The sequence below is a fragment of the Falco peregrinus genome, chromosome 2 (genome assembly GCF_023634155.1).
Source record: "Falco peregrinus isolate bFalPer1 chromosome 2, bFalPer1.pri, whole genome shotgun sequence".
NCBI classification, from domain to species: domain Eukaryota; kingdom Metazoa; phylum Chordata; class Aves; order Falconiformes; family Falconidae; genus Falco; species Falco peregrinus.
The window spans coordinates 84,727,639-84,746,079 of NC_073722.1; the positions used below are offsets into that span (position 1 = coordinate 84,727,639).

General features: G+C 46.9%; 1 long non-coding RNA gene across 1 annotated transcript; it reads left to right on the forward strand.

The window, feature by feature from the left end:
* Positions 1–6,378: 6,378 nt before the first annotated feature.
* LOC114011026 (uncharacterized) lies at positions 6,379–10,086 on the forward strand. Its single transcript, XR_003552757.2, has 3 exons — positions 6,379–6,980; positions 7,668–7,722; positions 9,211–10,086. It is a non-coding gene; the product is annotated as an uncharacterized LOC114011026 (long non-coding RNA).
* Positions 10,087–18,441: the final 8,355 nt, after the last annotated feature.

The following is an 18,441-nucleotide window of genomic DNA, read 5'->3' on the forward strand; positions in this document are numbered from 1 at the left end:
CTGTATGACCATGAGCTCACCTAGAAATGTTCTCCCAGTGGATACTCAACACAGAACAAAAAGGCAACAACTCCATAGGTATATTTCTAGCAGGAATTCCGTTGGATTCTTACGGTAAAATATGTGGGATTTAATTGGAATGGTATAATAATGACAGATAAAGGAATAAAGGTTCTTCAGATGCTCCAACCTATTGTTTTATATTCCCAGAACAACACGTTTCATGTATTTGCATAATAAGAAGCCACCAGTTTACTCAGTTGAATCATGAATTGTGAAAGCCTTTGAGTTTGTAAATTAATAGTTTTCTGAGAATTGCCATTGCAAACAGAGAATAGATGATCATTATTCTTTTGTGCAGGTCCCTTATCTGTTTGGGTTCACACTGTCCCTGTGAGTTGTGCTGCAATTTATCAGTAGGAAGATATTTCCAGCTCATTCGTGTTCTCTCTTTGTCGGGGCTCTGAATGCGGTAATAGACCTTTAACGGTCCTGGCCAGCCTCGCCTGGGACTTCCACCCACAGCCTCTGACCAGAAGCTCCGTTCCAGCTCGGTGCCTTGGCTTCCTGCTGAGCTGGCTGTAGGTTGGTCTGTCCCTGGGTCCATCGCAGCCCTGCTTCTGCCTGGCTGTGGACTCTGTTGACCTGGACCCTGAACCCACTGGCTGACTTCCCATCTTGATCTCAGAGCTGCCTTGTCACCACACCTGTCTGGCGGTCTGGGCTCTCGGCTGATCCCAGTTGCCGTTCCTGGCCTGCCTGGTTTCCTTGGGTACCGTGGGGCTGTGCCTGGGCTGGTGAGGTCCCTGCCCCGCCGCCCGCATTGCTGCGCCCAGCTCCCACCCCTCAGGGAGCAGGTGGCCCTCGCTGCTCCCTGGCTCTCGTTGCTCAAGTCTTGACTCGCTGGCTGTTGCCATTGTCCGGAGAGGTTGTGGAGTCTCCATCCCTGGAGACAATCAAAACCTGACTGCACGCAGACCTGGACACCCTGCTTCAGCTCAGCTTGCTTTGAGCCGAGAGCTTGGATGCGACGATCTCCAGAGGGCTCTGCCAACCTCAGCTATTCTGTGGTTCATGTTTGCTAACACTCCAAGACTGTCTATCTTAATCAGGGTGGAAACAGCTGGTTTTGCCTCCACTCTACATACTCTAGGTGAAGCTGTCCCACTCTCAAGTTACACCAGGGGAGGTTTAGGCTGGATATTAGGAAGAATTTCTTCACAGAAAGGATTGTCAAGCACTGGCACAGGCTGCCCAGGGAGGTGGTGGAGTCCCCATCCCTGGAGGTGTTTAAAAAGGACATTGATGCGGTGCTCCGGGACATGGTTTAGCGGTGGGCTTGGCAGTGCTGGGTTAACGGTTGGACCTGATGATCTCAAAGGTCTTTTCCAACCTAAATGGTTCTGTGATTTTATTTTGATGCTGGAATAGCTTTGCAGAGATATGTTAAGTCCAAAGGTAAATGCCCTCTGTCTTACCGTGATAGGCAATAGAAATTGTCTAAAAAAGCCCAGTATACTAAAGTAGCTTTTATTGAACTCCTTCCTCTTCATAAAAGGTATATTTAAAAATATGATAATATGCTGTGTAATCTGGGAAATCTCATAGCTGAACATTGGCAACTTCATGATCCATATAAAACACTCTCTCAACCCTCACATCCTATTGCCAAAAACAACTTCTGCTTTAAACCTTTGTATATCACGTAACAATTTGTCTTGGGTTGCATCTTCAGTTTGTGCCTTTTGAATGGGTATAAGCTTGTCTGATGTTTTTTAATCAGGAAATGGGAGAAATTGACAGCCTCAAGCTGTCATTGCACACAAAAGCATTACGAGACATGTATCTATTAATCCTGCAGAAGGAGCACATTAAATTCCCACTGTTCATAATCTCCCATTGGAACCAATATTGGCTAATGACTTTAATGGTATCACACTTGGCAAAAATTAAACACATCTTTCATCCTTTCCTAAAGCTATTTCTATTTTAAAGCATTGTAGATAAGGAGACAAAGTGGACAAAGAGTGATATTATATGCTGAATTTAAGAGAACACTGTAAAAATGAGTGGGCTATGCTGGCAAATCTGATGGCATTTGTCCAGTGTTTCTTAACTGGCAGACACATGCACTCAGTTCTGACAACCTCATGATTTTGATGACACTGGGATAGTTTTTTGAGCATGGGCACAATAAGTGGTGTTGAAAAGCTGTTGTTCTCATACTGTGACAGTGAAAACTTGCTAGATTTTAAGCCCAGTGCAACTTTGCCAACAAATTAAGTCTTATATCTTCAGAGGCAGAAGCAATTCTGTGTTTCCTTCCCAGGATAATGACTACTTTACATGGAGCTGAAGATAACAGGCAGTGTGCAATCAGACTGCTTGCTTTGCAGAAATGATTGAGCTGTTGGCCTTCAAAGTCATTGAACTTGCTTCTTCTTTTTGACAATCTTCCAAGCCCAAAGCAGAAGTTATCATTTAGGAAAGCTAGGAATATGCTTTCTGTGACATCTAAGTTAGGTAGGCCCTTTTTATAAAGGGCAAACGGGTTGCATGCCATTTTGTAAATAGGGGGTTGGTTTAATTGTCTGTGTCTCTGTCTGAAGCAATATACAGTTTTATTCTTCGTATGGATAAGCGGGTGACATCTCGCAGAGAGACAGAAATAGAAGCAGCTGTCAAGGATGTGCATGGGTGAGAGACCTCTGCTCTGTGGACCGGTTGCTCATGATGAGGCAGGGGAGTACTTAGATTCCCCAGCTACTCAGTTTAGACTGCTGTCTTGCTGCATACAGTGTGCTGAACTCTGCACCATTGGAGGTGTCCTGAAATGTCACCGAAAGTTAGGTTTTGTATCTTGCTAGCTTCTCAGTAGTTTCTCGTGGCAGTGCAGAAGAATGTAAATGTGATGGTCTTATTCAAGCCACAAGCAAACACAAGATATCAACTATTCTATAAAGAAAGACTGTTCTTTGCCCTTATGCTTTAAGAATATGCAGATACAGTAAATACTACTACTTATCCTTAAATAAGGGTTATGTTGTGGGAAATTTCCTCCATCAGTGGCCCGTCTGCATGGGAAGAAAGAATAGAATATATTCCAAATATCAAAATAGCATACAGAGTTAAAAATGGCAATAATAGATTCAAATGGGTGTTAAAAATTGTGTGTGGAGACATGTTCAGGCTCTGGCAAATAATAGCTTAGATCTCACAGCTGGTATCATTTAGGAAGTCAGACTATAGGTAAAATTGAACCAAGTAGGATGATGTCCAGTTTCAACTACAGTTCAAGATTATTCCACTACTGGGCGCTTGTTTTTCTTTTTTCTTTCCTTTTTTATTTTTTTTTAAATACTGTAAAAGCAAGGTCAGTATCCAACAACAGAAGACAGTTCTGTATTTCATTGTGTTTGGCTCAGACTTACTGACGTTCTTTCTCATTTGGGAGTGAAGAAAGGGAACAGTGCTATGATTTAATGTGTTCACAGATGCGAGAAGCGAGTTGTGAAAAACTGAGTGGTAAAAAATGACCAGCTTGGCTGACCCATCATCTAAACAATGACAGGTGATTCACAATGAATTAAAATGTCAAACCAAGTCTTTACTGATGTAGATTGTACAATCTAAAACCAGTGGTAGGTGCATGGGTGAGAGCCCACCTGGAGAGCTTAACTCCATTGCCAGCAGTCTGTAGCCATGCCTAAAGGTAATGCACTTGGCTGCTATTTTTCACACTTCAAAGCCGTCCCTTCACATTTCACTTTGCTGGAGATGTGGAGGACATTTTGCGAAGTCTGAAAATAATCACAAGTTTGGGCAGCCATCAATTTATTTGATCCTCTTGGAGAAATACTTCCTTGGCCCCTTAAAAGGCTGGTGGCCAAGTATCTCCTTGCACTGTCTCTAATATAATTTATTGTTCTGTTTGTGAGTGGATCTCTGCTGGATGGAAGCAGCTAGTCCCTATATGCTTACAAGCACTTGCCGCAGTACATGCTTTCTGCTTCACTAGTCACTCGCTTATGACTGGTCCAGCTTCATCCTGGGCCTTGCGAACATCCCTATCTCATGCCAAAAGTCACAGCATTCTCTGTAACCCTAAAGTAGTACCCGTGCTGAATTTTTAAATTTTTATGTTTCTAATAATGAGTACCTCAAAGCTCAGTTCTAACTCTGAACTTGGCAGCCCATTCAACTCCCCCCCCCCCTTCCTTTTTTTTTTTTTTTTTTTTTTGAGGTGTCTCATCATCTGAGCACTGGAACTTTCAAGACCAAAGTTTTACAGCATTTAGACCTTTGCTAGTAATGAGTTTTACACCTTAATAAAAGCTCCAGCAAAGCAGGATTTATCTGCAGTTTCTTTAAAGTCACTGAAGAGTCACTGATTTCATTCAGGCATTGTCAGCAGTACAAAAGCAGCTTCTCAACAGTCTTCTGTAAATGAAGTTACCTTAAGAAACAGCTTCCCATTACTTGTTATATAGTTATATTTTCTATCCATATCACATAGTTTGAGTTCAACTGAAATCTTGTTCACTCTACTATAAAAAGCTCACGACACCATTTCTGTTGCCTGGACAGAGATTAGCAGTGGGGAGGTTTCACAGAACCTCCCTGAAAATGCCTGATCTTTGCAGAATGGACTGCTTGTAAAAAGCCTTCCAAATCCTCCTGTTGTTCATACCACAGAGACCAGAAGGGTGAATGATCTGCCAATAAATAAAAATGACATAGCAATCACACTTGCTTTTCTCCACCTTCTTAGAGGGGTATTTCAGTGTTCAGTAGTAGCTGAACTCTGAAAAGCGTTCCAGATGATTGCTCATTGTGTCCAATTATGCTGCATTATGTAGATAGGTGACTGGTGTGCAGCTGTAATTAGAGTTGCATATGTAGGTTCATTAAGCATGGCTTCAGACTATTCCAGAAAAAGAGGGAAGTACTGTGTACTTGGCAGTATGAAAGTGGCCGTTCAGAAGTGCCAGCAGTGCCTGAGGGGCCGTGGGCTGCTGGCTATGCCCCTTGGGCACTGTGCTGTTACCTGACCGATGGGACAAATCACTTCAGGAGCCTTTTGAGAAAGTAGGGCTGACAGAATATTCAGGAGGCTTCAGACTCTTCTAAGAGGGGAGGGAGAGGTAAGGGTTAAATCTTAAAATACGTAATCCTGGTTTGAATGTGGGACTGTAACCACAGCTATCTGGAAACCTGCTTTTATGAAGAAAATGAAACACTGTCATTGCGATGTAAAAGTGTTCCTTTCAGAGTCGTCAGCCTGTAAATGGAGAGGAAGTCAGCCCCATGAACAACAAATCTAATGGAATGGTTTTCATTCTGCCAACTGTTGATGTCATGAAATAACAAGGAAAGATGCTGTAAACTGTGCTGTATCTAAACACTGAGTCACCGAACCTAACTTTGATTTTAATTGGGCTGTCTGGAGGATGCGCCTTTGCAGTGTCTAGAAGCACCCATGAAAACTCAAAGGGGAGAAAAGGAATATATTAAAGCAGCTAATTTGTAGCCTGGTGCCAGTCTGCCCTTTCCATTCTCCCTATCAGCAGAAATCATAACAGGCTAATTCCTCCCTGTAAAATATGTTTGTTATTTGTACATCTGAAGCTAATGGTATGCCACACTGAGTGGGAAATGGAGAGGGGCTGGTGCGATCAGAGAAAATAATCAGCTCGTTCCTTTGGAGCAGGGCTGAAAGTTGTTCTGCAAAAACACTGACCCTCACCAAAGGGAGGGGGAAAGCTCTGTGCTGCCACATAAAAAGCAGAGGAATGTGCCTTTTCTATTTCATATTTTAAATTATGTTATTTAAAGTTTTAGTAACAAAATCTGGTGAGAAAGAGGAGCTCTAAATTTCAATCTCCTGTTACCTCTATCAATGCAGGGGCAGGAGCTTTGTTCGGGAGGGACCCCTGGGCAAGGGCACTGGTGTTCACACCTGTGGGCTCAAGGCAGTCGCTGGTGCCTGAGCACTGGAGTGTGCTGCAAGCACTGCCCCTCGCCAGGCCAGGTGGGCTGCGGTGTTGGCTTGCAGTGAGAGGTGTTACCTGTGTCCTGCAACCTGCCTCCTGCAGCCCCATTGATGGAAGGGTACCATAAAAAGTGCGTGAAGTCAGCAGTGTCCTTGCAGGAGCACTGCTCCTGGCTGGAAGGTTTGTCTTGTGAGGCCATAGGCAATGACATGGGTGCAGAAATTATAAATAAAGGCATGAAGAGGGGATGTTTGGAGGTGTTCTGTTGCTTCTATGTTGGCTGCTACAAAATACAGAAGTACTTCAGGATTTGTGTTAAAGCCAAAAAAAAAAAAAAGGGGGGGGGGGGGGGGGGGGGGGCGGGCAGGGAGTAGAACGCCAGCAGCAGAGAGCTCTGCTGTCCCTAGGTACTGCTGGTCAGAGAGATCTGCAGGAAGCGCCTTTAAGAGTCTGTGTTATAGCTCCAGTTTTAATTTATGTTCATTACAATTTTTATCTGTGCACAATTTAGCCTAGCATTGTGAATGTTACCAGCTGCTGGCTGTAATTGTCAGGATTTGTACAAAATGTTGCTATTTGACTAATTAAAGTCTGGCCAAGTACAGAATATCAGACCTTGGGCTCTTCTGCTAATTGTGCTGAGCTTTCTACCTGTTAATTTATTTGGATAAATATTATCAAATGGTGTTGATAATTAACAACTATTGATGAAATGTGCCTATCACCTGTCACCATCCTCTCAGGTTGCGTGTTTCCAGACTGGGAGGCTGAAGCGTTGCCCCTATAGCAGCATATTAACGTGCCCAGCAGGGTATCTGAAAGGGGGAAAAGTGAAGCCAAAACTTTTGACTCTCCAGAAGTAAGGCAGAACTGTGGTGTGGTCAGAGCACTGGACTGGCACTTGGAGGAAGTGTGTTCACATCTCAGCTCTCCAGCCACCTCCTTATGTGATCTCATGTAGATCAGTTCTACATGAGAAAAATTGAGGTAATTTCACTTCTTTGGTTCGTTCAGTGGTGCGTAGCGCTGGGCTTAAAGGCAGTGTGTTGTTTCTGAGACCTTTGAGCATAGCTCAGAGGTGACAAGAAAGAAAAGCTTAAACTGGGTCCAAGGAGGAGAACGAAGTGTGATACTATGGTTGTAATGTATGGTTGAAGGCTGCTGCTCTTGATTCTAAGCCCCCTGTATTTGTTGTACTGTGCAATAACGCTAAGATCTTCTGGAGACCACACCATAATGTAGGTAGTGATCCTGTACCATGATGTCTGCACCCCTGTTCTGTGGGCACGATGTTCTTCAGACGCAGGTGTTCGATAAGAAATGCACTCCCAGTAATGTGGAGATGGACTGAGTGCCAGCGATGCTGTGTAAGCCTTCTGCGGTTTTCCTCTTCTCCAGAGCTTAGAGCTTAACTCTATTTTCAACTGCATCATAGCATTAAAATTGGCTTTGGAGTTAATTTTAAATAGATGAAATTCTAGTCTATTAGAATCTTAATAGTAAATGCACCCAATCTAGCATAGCAGTTTTCTTTTGGTTTTGCACCTTACATACCTTTGCATAGGTAGGGCAGTGGGTGGAACATCTGTTTAATAAAAAAAGCTTGGTGATGGTGTATGAAGAAACTTTTCTTGTCTGGTTCCTTCTGATGTGTGTGCTTTTTCTTCTCTCCAGCACCAAGAGCACTGAAGATTTGCTTGACTGATAGTTCATTCGGGACACCTTGGAGGTAGGTAGGGAAGATAACTATTGACTTAACAGATGATGGTAGTCGATGTGAACCAAAAAGATGAATGCATAGCTAAAAATGACATTTCAGATCTTGAAACATTGAGTTTTCTGGGCTGTAAATAGTCTCTATTTAGTACAAAAAAAGTGAAGCGAAACCTTAGTAATAATTCTTTCTTCGGCAGCAATCAGTCTGTGCTGGGGTATTTTTATAATCCTAGCTATTGATCTTCTGAAGAGCTGTTGTGTTTGAAATAATTATTTCGAAGAAGGATTGAAGAAAAAGCAAGATCACCTTTGCACAAGAGGGTTTTTTTCATCACTTAAATATATTCATTGTAGAAATATCTCCCTCAAAAGGAGGTGAAGATTATTCCCAGCATCCAGGGCTGCTTTTTTTTTCTTCTCCATCTGCCAGAAGTTTTGCAGCTGGCACAATTCATTAATTCTGTTCAACGTATGTTCTCTTAAACCAGCAATGAATTTGATAATCAGCATGCTGGGTTTTGAACGTACAGACATCTTTTTACTCTGAGCTACTCATTGGGTATTCTCGTGCATCGCAACAGCTTTTTCCAGGGCTTACTTTGGAGAGGCAGAGTGGAAACAGCAGCATACGGATGGTGTGGTGGGATCTCCACCTCCTTGGTAGGAAACTGGTTAGTGCTGGTGGTGGAGCTCATTGGAAGCTGGCACTGTGTTTAGCTGTTATTACTAACATCATCACAAAATCCGCTCGTTCTCCAGGCTGCAGATCCACCGGGTAAGTCAGCACCAGCAACGACGGTCTGCTTTTTGCAGACTCTTGAGTCATGAGCAGCCTGTTAATATCCAGAAAGCCGATACTGGGAGCTACTGGCCCTAAGTGGTGATACAAGAAGATGGCGCTATGCTTGAGACGCTTGTTGAGCAATGAATTTGAGTGACCCAGCTCTATTCTTGGCTGCTGGGTTTGGGTTTTGTTGATCAGGTCACGGTAGGAAAGGCCCAGTTCAATCACCTTCCTGAGGGGAAGATCCTACACGTGCCAAGACAGCTCTGGGCACCAGAGCAGAGCGGGAAAGAGATGGAGAGGAGGGAAGAATTTGTAAGCGGACAGCTGGGGAGCCCGGGGAACACAGCCAGGGGTGCAAGGATGAGGAAAAGTTACAGGGGCAGTGGGAATGAGCAGGGACAGGGAAAACTGAGGAGTCCAAAGAAAGAAAAGTGCATGCCAGGGAGAAGCCTGTGTAAAGTTGTGTAGGGGCAAGTGTGGATAGATACAAACAGGGAAATACAGGCCTTTACAACCATCTCCATAATACACCATGCCGTTGACACAACTGCAAAGCATACTGCCTACCTCTTCTTATTCTTCCGAAAATTATTGTTGCACAACAAAGCCCCAGTCCTACAAAAGCTCCTGATACATATCCTGTACTTGCATGAATTATGTAAGTCCAGGATTCTGTGTCTTTGTTTGTTTGTTTGTTTGTTTTCCCCCTTGCAGATCTTCATGGAGTACTCCAGGGAGATCCATTTATCAGGTCCAAGCAAAGCTTTGTTTTTCCCCTCTCCTCCTCGTGAAAAAGCTATCACCAGGTGCTAGTGTTTGGAGCAGCATTGCAGTTTGAATGTGTACAGGACCCGGTTGTTCTGCCATATTCCTGTCAGCTTTCCTGTGAGTGACATACTGCTGCCACCTTCGTCTTTACATGCGTGTGACATTAAGGGCCGATTTGTTGACCCTCGCATTTTCTTTGAATGTTTCTCAAAAGGATTGAAGGAATGCACACAATTTTTCTGGGAAAAATAACAGCCAGGTGATTTAATGGAGAAATCCACCCTCTCCTTTGACTACCCTGTGCAAATATTTCTGTAGGTGCTGGTGAACTCGCATACACTAAGGAACTGAGAGCAGCTTGCCAGGATAGGAACCCCATCCTGACATCTTCAGCAAACCAGGACTTCCCATGGGGCAGCATGTCTGCATGAGCAATGGGGGCTGCAAAAAAATGGAGCTGTTGGTGCATGGACAAGCTTGCCAGCTCTGTGTCGTCCTTCCACCCTCCTCTGCCCCATCCTCACTTGCCCACAACTCTGTGTGCTCCCCGGGGAAGCAATTTTGAGTGTGGTTGAAGTGAAGCCTTTGCCTCAAATCACTGCAGATGTCTCAGTGATGCTTGCCTTACCCAGAAAGCAAACAGGGCACCTTGTACACACTGCCCCATACAGCGCTGAGCCAGCCTCTATGTTGTGCCCTCCACTGCTGCAGAAGGAGTCTTCTATGCACAGGAATTGTTATTGCATTTATTTTCCCTGTGTTGTTTTCATGTACCTGCATTATTTTGTATGCAGCATGGAAAAACAAAGACATTCCTTTAAATAGTTGTATTCTTTCCTCTGTTAAATGTAGATTAGCTTCTTCTGATGGTTAATATTAAAAATCATACTAATTTACATTGCTAATGACAGGTTTACTGGCATGTGTGCAACTCTTACTATCAATATAATTAAAAATGACTGTATGTGTGCTCTTCAGAAGCCAGTCCTGCTGAGTTCAGTTTGCAGCCAGTGGGTGCCATTCTGTTGCCTTCATTGGCATTTCAGCTACTCTTCAGCAGCCAGTTACACAGTGTGCTGTTGGTGTTGGTCTTGTTGCTACAGAACTGGGGGAGGTTTCAGGAAATCTGAATTCAGTTTGAGGTTCCACCTCCACAGATTTCCTAAGTACCTTGGGCACAGCAATCGTTGCCCAGTCTCTGCTTGCAAATAGGAACATCAGCCAGCAGGGACTGCCGTCCTGTGGCCTCAGCTCAAAAGACCGTGGTGGGTTGACCCTGGCAGCAGCAAAGCTCCCACCAGCCCCTTTTGTTCTTTATTCTGCTTTCTTTGCACGCACAAAGGTACATTGATCAGTTCTTAATTGTTTAAACCCTTTTGATCAAGAGGCGTTGCCAGCCGGGCAGGATGCAGGGGTGCATCCTTTTTGTTGCTGGCTGTTGAACCGTCTGTCATGTTTCCACTTTAAAATCCAGGATAATTCGCTAAACGTACCCAAGGAAACCCTAATTTACACAAGGTTGCTGAATGATTGTTACAGCTGTTTAAAATTAGCTGGATTGGAGCACTTCTGTTCTGCCTTTGCTGACACCCTCTGGAAATGGTGGTGATCTGGCTGTTTGCTGAAGACAAGAACCTCCGAGACAGGTAAAACATGACCTTTATGCTGCTGGGCCATGTCCTCTCACCTCAACACCCGGGCAGCGTCTGCACAGGAGGGAAGGGAGCTGGGGATGGAATATGGAAAGGTTTTGATCATGTAATTGACTTTTCTCCTCCCCTCCCCCTGTGTGCTGAAACACCTGTAAAAGTGTCTTGCCTTCTGCTAAAAATAAGTAAGAAAAGCAGACTCTAACATCCAATTATCTCAGACTGGGAGAAACCGTTCTGATTAAGGTTTTAAGGCAGCCTTCAAACAGGCATCTGATCAGAAATTATGTCCAAACTGCAAGCATTGGCAGATGTGGAGTAGAAGGGAATGTAGATAGCAGTCATTGACTTGAGAGGTGCACGGGATAATAAAAGAGGTGTTAGCAGATGGAAGATAAAAATGGGGGATGTGGGAAGAGCAAAACCTGTGAAGTAGCTGTTAGTGGAAAAGTGGGAAGCTGTGCTCGAATGGAGATGTTTGGAGGAGTGGTCCAAGGCCACCAACTTGTGAACAGAACTGGCAGGGCTGGCTGTGAGGGTGGGATGGCCTCTTCTTGGGGAGGCAGATTGGAAACGGGGTGGCTGGAAAGCTGTTTCGTGGAGAAAATTCAGAGTTTTCCAAGTGTGTTTTTGTTTTCCTCTAGAGCAAACCCAAAACCTTTCTTGCAGCCCCTGCGCTGTACAGTGGCAGGGCAGCCCCATGCTGTGCTGCCCTGGCTGCCCCGCGGCCACGCCGGGCTCTGCCCACCATGCCGGTGCTGCGGCAAGGCCCTGCGGCCTCAGCTGCTCGGTGTCGTTGATCCAGGAAAGGCTGACAGTGCCTCAGTGGCAAAGGCGTCCCTCTGATGGGCAGGAAACCTACCCTGAGCAGAGCAGGGGGCCCTAAACCTCTGCGCCCTCCCTAACTGCACCCTGCCTTGCCGCAGCCCCCACGGACGGCCTGCCACGGCGAGTGGGTCAGGGATGGCTCGGGCAGCCCGTGCTGCGCTGCAGCAGAAATGTCTTCAGTGTGTCCACACCGTGTGCTGAGTCAGAACCCAAACCTGGGTCCCTCCTTAGCCGCTCAGCGTGGTGTTCAGCTCCGCAGCAGCCCGGGAGCTGGGGTGGAGGGGCTGAGGTGGCTGTCCTGGGGCTCCCCCGAGCATCCCCCAGCATCCGTCACGGGGCGGGGGCGGCTGCTGCTGCTTCCCTGCAGGGATGTGCACGGATCCTGGCCAAGGCCACAGGCTCAGGCTTGGTGAGAAATACACGCTGCAGACGTAGTCTCAAGGGGTGACAACATACTGTTCTGCACACCCGCTTTTTAACAGTCCTTTCACAAAGTGCCCTGAAACCCTGGGTTCTGTCTGAATCCAAGAGCTGAGAGCTAATTTATATATTCCCACCCCCCCCAAACACCCACCCCGCTGCCCCCAAAATCCCACTGCTGTCTCAGTGCCGATTGCACCGTTCAAGCCTTCTCTGAACAACCGCTAGCTTCACAGAGGCTGAGCAGGCAGAAAGACAAAGCCAGCACCCCTCGCGATGCTTGTGGTGATGTGACGTACCTGCTGCATTCCTGGCTGCTGGAGGCAACCAGAGCAGCTCAAGTGCCTTTTTAAGACACTTGCTTTTCCTGTGAAGGAAGCGATGTCTGACTTTGGGTAACAAACCCCCCTCCAGAACTCAAGGGATTTGCTGGAATTACTGACATGCTTTTGTCGGGTGCCGCAACGCCGGGAGGGTGAAGGCAGGTAGCGACGTGGCTGCAGTCCCTGCCAGGCTCGGGAGATGTTGCTCCCCCTAACACCCATAATGACACGTGTGTCGCGTGTCGAGCCCCAGAGACGGGCACTGAGCGAGGGCAGGGAGGGAGCAAAGATCCCAGCTCATTTTCTGCAGATGCTCTGCAGCCAGAACAGCCGGGGTTTCTTTCTGTGTTACCGGATTTGGATGTGTGGAGGGACCTTGGCAAGGAGCGGTGGTGCTTGCAAGGGGACTCTGTTGTTTGTGCCAGCAATCAGAGTTGAGTTAAGGGACTTGACACAGAGAGGGGACGAGGACACTGAGCTGATGTGCAATTTAACGCAATATGTCAAAGGCAGAGAGGGCGGCTTTGGTGGGGCTTAATGGACTGTCCTTTAGAAATGCAGCTTGCCTCTGGGAGCGACGCGCTCACCCGGCCAAGCCAGGAGTGCCTGAAGTGAATTAGGCTGTATAATTTCAGGTTGCTTTTGAGTCAAAGAAAGTTTTTGGAGATTCATTCTTTATTTATTCATGTGTTTTGTTTTGCTTTGGAGAAAAAAAAAAGGAAATTTCCTGCAAGATGAAAAAAGATAAACCGCTTTCCATCTCGCTTGTAAAAAGCGCCTCAGGATTTTTATGAATTCCTGTTACAAATTGCCAGCAAAGTTAATTGGAAGAGTGGAAAAAAACCCAGGTTGGTTTGTTTTGTGTTTTTTTTTGCTTTACATGAATCCTTGCCTTTGCTTTGCCTAAGTGCACTCAGTGCCTGTGATATTCAGTGTGTCCATGTGCAGAATAAAAATGGATTGCTCTGGAAAGTTTAAAAAAAAAGGCAACAAAAAACAACCTTGAATTGTTCAAAATAATTCTTGCATTATATCTCTTTGGCTTAAGGCTTGACAGTACCTCAGAGGTACAAAAAAGATGAAGCAGCCCTCCTTTCTCTAATAAAGCGAATTGGAGCAATAAGCAAAAACAAGCTTTTGTTGTGCCCTCAGCCCCGGCTGCCGGCTGGGACTGAAAGCGCCCAATGTTTCGTGCTTCGCTTTTGCTAGTTAGAGTGGCTGGTTCCAGGTGCCGGGGGTCTGCCCCACGCCAGGAACGGGAAGGCCCCCGGTGCTTTTCAGAGCCCCCTGTGCCTGTTTGTATCTGCATCTCCTCACAGATGCGTGGTAAATTTATTAACCACCTCTGCTAGGAGGTTTTTCTTTTGGTCTGGCTCTTGCAGCCGTGGAAGAAGCAATGATCCATGCTGAGAACAAACAGGAGGTAACAGGTTTCAACATGCTTTACTGCACGGGAATTACAATGGCATGGCAGCTATTATCATTCATTTAGGGGCATGGAGGCTGATGTGGTGGAAGTAAGCTGCTAAGGTGAAATCTGCTCCATTATTTTCAATAAGAGAAGTGCAGAGCATAAACAGATCTGTATCTTCAAAATGATTGGCAAAACAGTGCTGGATTAACTACTGCATAATGCCCTGCTTTATTTACAACAGCTCTGGCTGTGCACTCGTATAACAAATGTGCCCATGTGTAACAAGTGTCCCCACCTGCCACGAGACTGGTGGCCCCGGACGCCAGAGCCCTGCAGGTAGGGCAGTAAACAGGGTTCTTCTTCAGGCTCCTTTCTGAGCTCAGCGCAAGGGTCGTGCAATTTATGTCGTTCTTTGGCAAGCAGCGTCCACAGCGATAAACCAGAGTAAAAATAACTCCGGTCTCCTTCCTGCTGCCTGATGAAGGTGTTTAGGGTCAGGATTCTCTCTCAGAAGCTGTGTGCCGTACCTGCTGCTGCGTGGTCCGGTCTCAGTCAAGCCCCTTCAGGGCTGTTTTCATACCAATAAATACAATCATATGCAGGCTGGCTTGGGGCTGGACGGTACCATTATATCCCCGGCACATTCCTGAATGGCAGCCAAGGTTTCCTGCCTGGTAAAGAAAATATATAGCGGCAAGTTTTATGACTTACTGAGACTACGGCAAAGGATGCAAGGTGGAAAGTCTTTCTTAGGGTGCGTTCATTTTCATGTGAGTCTGCTGCAGTTTAAAATAAAAAGGTTATCCATTTTCCGTATGTGCTGGAAAGCGTATAGGGTGTGTTTCCTAGCACGAGGGACTTCCCTGGCTGGGCTGACAGCTCGCTGACCTGGACCTGCCATCCAGCAGCTGGGCCCTGCTCACCCCCAGCTCACCCCGCGGTGCTGCTTGCTGGCCTCCGCAGCAGTGGTGCTGGTGGCAGGGCCTGGCACCCCCGTGGAAAAATCCATTTGGTGTGAGAGGGAAAAGAGCAGGAGGACCCATGGGGGGAGCAGAGGGCTGGGTGTCACAGTCCAGTGACTGCAAGATTAATGCTCAGCTGCTTTTTGTCTTGCATGAAATACCCAAGAGGTGAGGAGCTAAAGGAACCAAGCGGTGACGGTGCAAGTACCTTGTACTGGCATGGTGAAGTCAGTTGTGGCAGTGGGTTTTGACTGAGCGTGACCGGAGCCATCAGCCAGGCAGCAGTGTCTGGTTCTGCCCCTGAGATGCTGCCCAAGCTCTGTGCTGGTGTGTGCAGGGAGGGGGAGAGGGCACTGGCACCGCTGTGGGGCACGGCCTGGCAGCACAGGTGGCTTTGCAGAGCGTGGGGACACGGCTGCCCGATGGCCAAGAGCCTGGTGGCAGGGAGCAAACTGACCTGGCTCCTTCATGACTTGGGGAGAGCAGATACCTCCTGCCTTCGCTCACCTCAGGGCTGCAGGTCTGAGCGGAGCAGAGCAGCCGGGGGGGCTTCTGGCCACCGTCACCCTCTCCCCCAGCTCCACCCACTAGTTATTGTTAGGTTAAACAAAATCTTGTAGTACAGTCTTCCATCTTTTAAAAATTTTGCTGGTTTCCTCTGCTCTCTGCCTGGCGGGGAAGCAGAAACAGCAACACCCACCTTACCTCCCCTCAGCGTCCACTGGACCAGGCAGCTCCTGCTGCAAGTGCTCCCTGGGCAGGGGGCTGCCCAGCTCCTGGGCTGCACGCAGCGTCTGTGTGTCCTTCGCTCTGGATCTGCTCCTTTACCTCTGGGCTCGTGTCTGATACAGTTGGCCTGAGCTGGACATGCCACGTTAGCTGAAGTGCCGTGTTTTGACGTTAGCGTGGTCGCGTTTTGGTGTAAGCACTGCCAGGCCGTTATCACCTGTGTGCTGATCACCGTGATTCACCTCCCTCGTATCCCAGCAAGGCGCGAGAGCCCTGTAATCCTTTTCTCTCAGCACATTAGTGTAAAGCCTCATGAATCTCTATTAAATTTGAGAGAGAACATGAAGATAGTTTGCAGCTGCCTTGTTGATTTTATATTTCCTCTCATTGTAGTGCCTTGCTGTGAAGCCGAGAATTAAATGGCTAATAAGGCATCTGCTCCAAACAGGAGTCTCAAGATTGTGACAAAAACAGCTTACATCAGGGTTTGGGTTATTAGTTTTTCTTTCCCTTGTATAATCGTGTTATTAAAATCTTCAGGGACACCTGATTAGAGGTAGGGGCTGTCAAAGCCAGCATAGCTGGCAGAGCGCAGGAGCAGGTAGCAGCGGTGACAGGTGGCATCCCCGTGGCTCGGCCGGCGAGGTGGCTGCAGCCAGGGGGGCACGGGGGCCGGCGGCCACTGCCCTCTGCGGCACCTGGGATTGGTCAGCTGAAATCCACGAAAAAATGCCACCGAAAGCAACCGCGGGTGCTCCATTTAGGAGTCACGGCTGGAAAAGGCACTAAAGCACCTCCTAGCAGCCCTCCGGATGGGAGAAGGCTCGCCCCTGGAAGCATGCGGTGGCCTGGGCCGGGCCAAGGTGGGCTGCGCACCCCAGCCACTGGGCTAGTGGTGGGCTAGCAGCAGCCTGGGCAGTAGCAGCGGGCCCCCGGCATACCGCGCGCTTGGCTGGTGGCATCCAGTAAGGAGCCCGAGTTCCGCATGTGCACGAGCCCGGGAACGAGGTGGGGGCTCAGAGCGCTGAGCGGGGCGCAGAGCCGCGTGGGGCTTTGCCAGCCCTGAGTGCCTCGGCAGTGTGCGGGGGCGGCAGGAGCGGGATGGGTCTGCCTCAGCGGGAAGGCTCAGTGGGGCATCTGGGAGAACAGAAGATGGACTGTCTTATTTTGACTCGGGTAGAGATAATTGATGCTATTTTTTTTGATCATTCTTTAAATATGTTAGAAAATACAGTGTCAGACCTGTCACTTTCATGTTAATTTGAACTCCAAGTTCATACTAATTCAATTAATTAAAGCTGTAGCGTGATGGGATGGGTCTTATCCATTGTGACTCCAGCCTTCATTGCTATGATTAGCAATGCCTTGAAGATAAATCACTTTTTCAGATGCACTGGGCATTGCTGCTCTTGTTTCCAGTTAGAGAGTTGCTTAGTGCAAGGGTCATGAAGTCACTGTGACCGCTACAGTGGTGTGCTTGGGAAAAAGCAAATATTTTTCTTATTAATGAAATTGCATCCATTTTCATTAAAATAGCTCTCTCCTGCTTTGTTAGGACATTTATATATTATTTTTTTCTTCATGGGAATTTGTTGTAGGCCGGTAACACGCATTTTTAAAGAGGAGGTGTAGGTACTAATGCACTCAACTGCCATTATAGGCAAAATGAAGCTCGGCTCATTGCTTCCAGAAATGAGGTCACTTTGGCTTTCCAAGTTAAAAAAAATGTTGACAGCGGAGTAATGATCATCCCGTGTGTGAAACAGCCTGACTCTGTTGATGGCTTTGTACAAAAGCCTTGTCTGCCGGGTATTTCTGAACGCGAATATTCCCGGCGGTGTTCAGCTATTTCTTCCTGATGTCTCGGGTGTGGTACCCAAAGCAGAGATGCCACTGCAGCTCCGTGCTGCTGCGGGGGGCATGCAAACTCGAGCACTTCATGGTCATTCTAGTGATTAAACCTTCATTAAAGTTCACCTTTACTGTCTTCAGCCCCTGAGTTTTTCAGTACAGTTCTAATTAACTTTTAAATGACAGCTAATCTCTAATAAGCAAAAGTGTTTGCTAGGTTTTTGTCTACATTGAATCAAATTGAGGCATATGGATATTTTGATTCTTTTCTTTCCCACCTCCTCAGGCTTAATGGGCAGGCTCGCCCCAAATGTCACCAATTTCAGGGACTAATTAGACCCATATTTTGTAGTAGAGTTAAAATATCGTCCAAAGGACTCTGCAAGAGATTTTCTGCTCTGCCCTAAACCTCCAGCATTGTGTGAATAAGAAAGACACACGTTTGTACCAACAAAGACAATTTTGACAGATCCTGATGGATTGGTGTGATTTGGCGCTTCCTTTTTTTTTTTTTTTTTTTTTTTTCCCTGCAGATGAAATTCGCTGTTAAAATTGGAATTTGCTGTGTTAGAAATCATTCCAATGCATAACCTTAGCTTCTGCTTTTGAATTTCTCCCGTAAACACTGCGAGGAGGCAGCTGCTGAGGAGGGAGGAGGGTTGCCTGCCTCCTGGGCCCCACAGAAGGTGTCGGTCCCTGCAGCTTCCAGCTCCTGCCTCTCCCCCTGTAGCCACCACAGGTGCCTCCAGACTGATGTCAGGCCTTGGGTGGATTGTACAGGTACATTTTACTCTTATAAAACTCTCAGGATGGAAAAAACAGTACACTTGTCCTCTCTCAGCCAGTCAGACATTCCCGTGTCTGCTTGCTGCATGCTAAAACCCTTCCTCTAGGCTTTTCTTTCCCCTCTCCTTGGAAAGGGAGAGCTACGAAAGCTTATAGGATCATTTCTGGGATGTGGGAAATCGTAGGATCATTTCCAGCCCGCTTTGGAGAGCGGC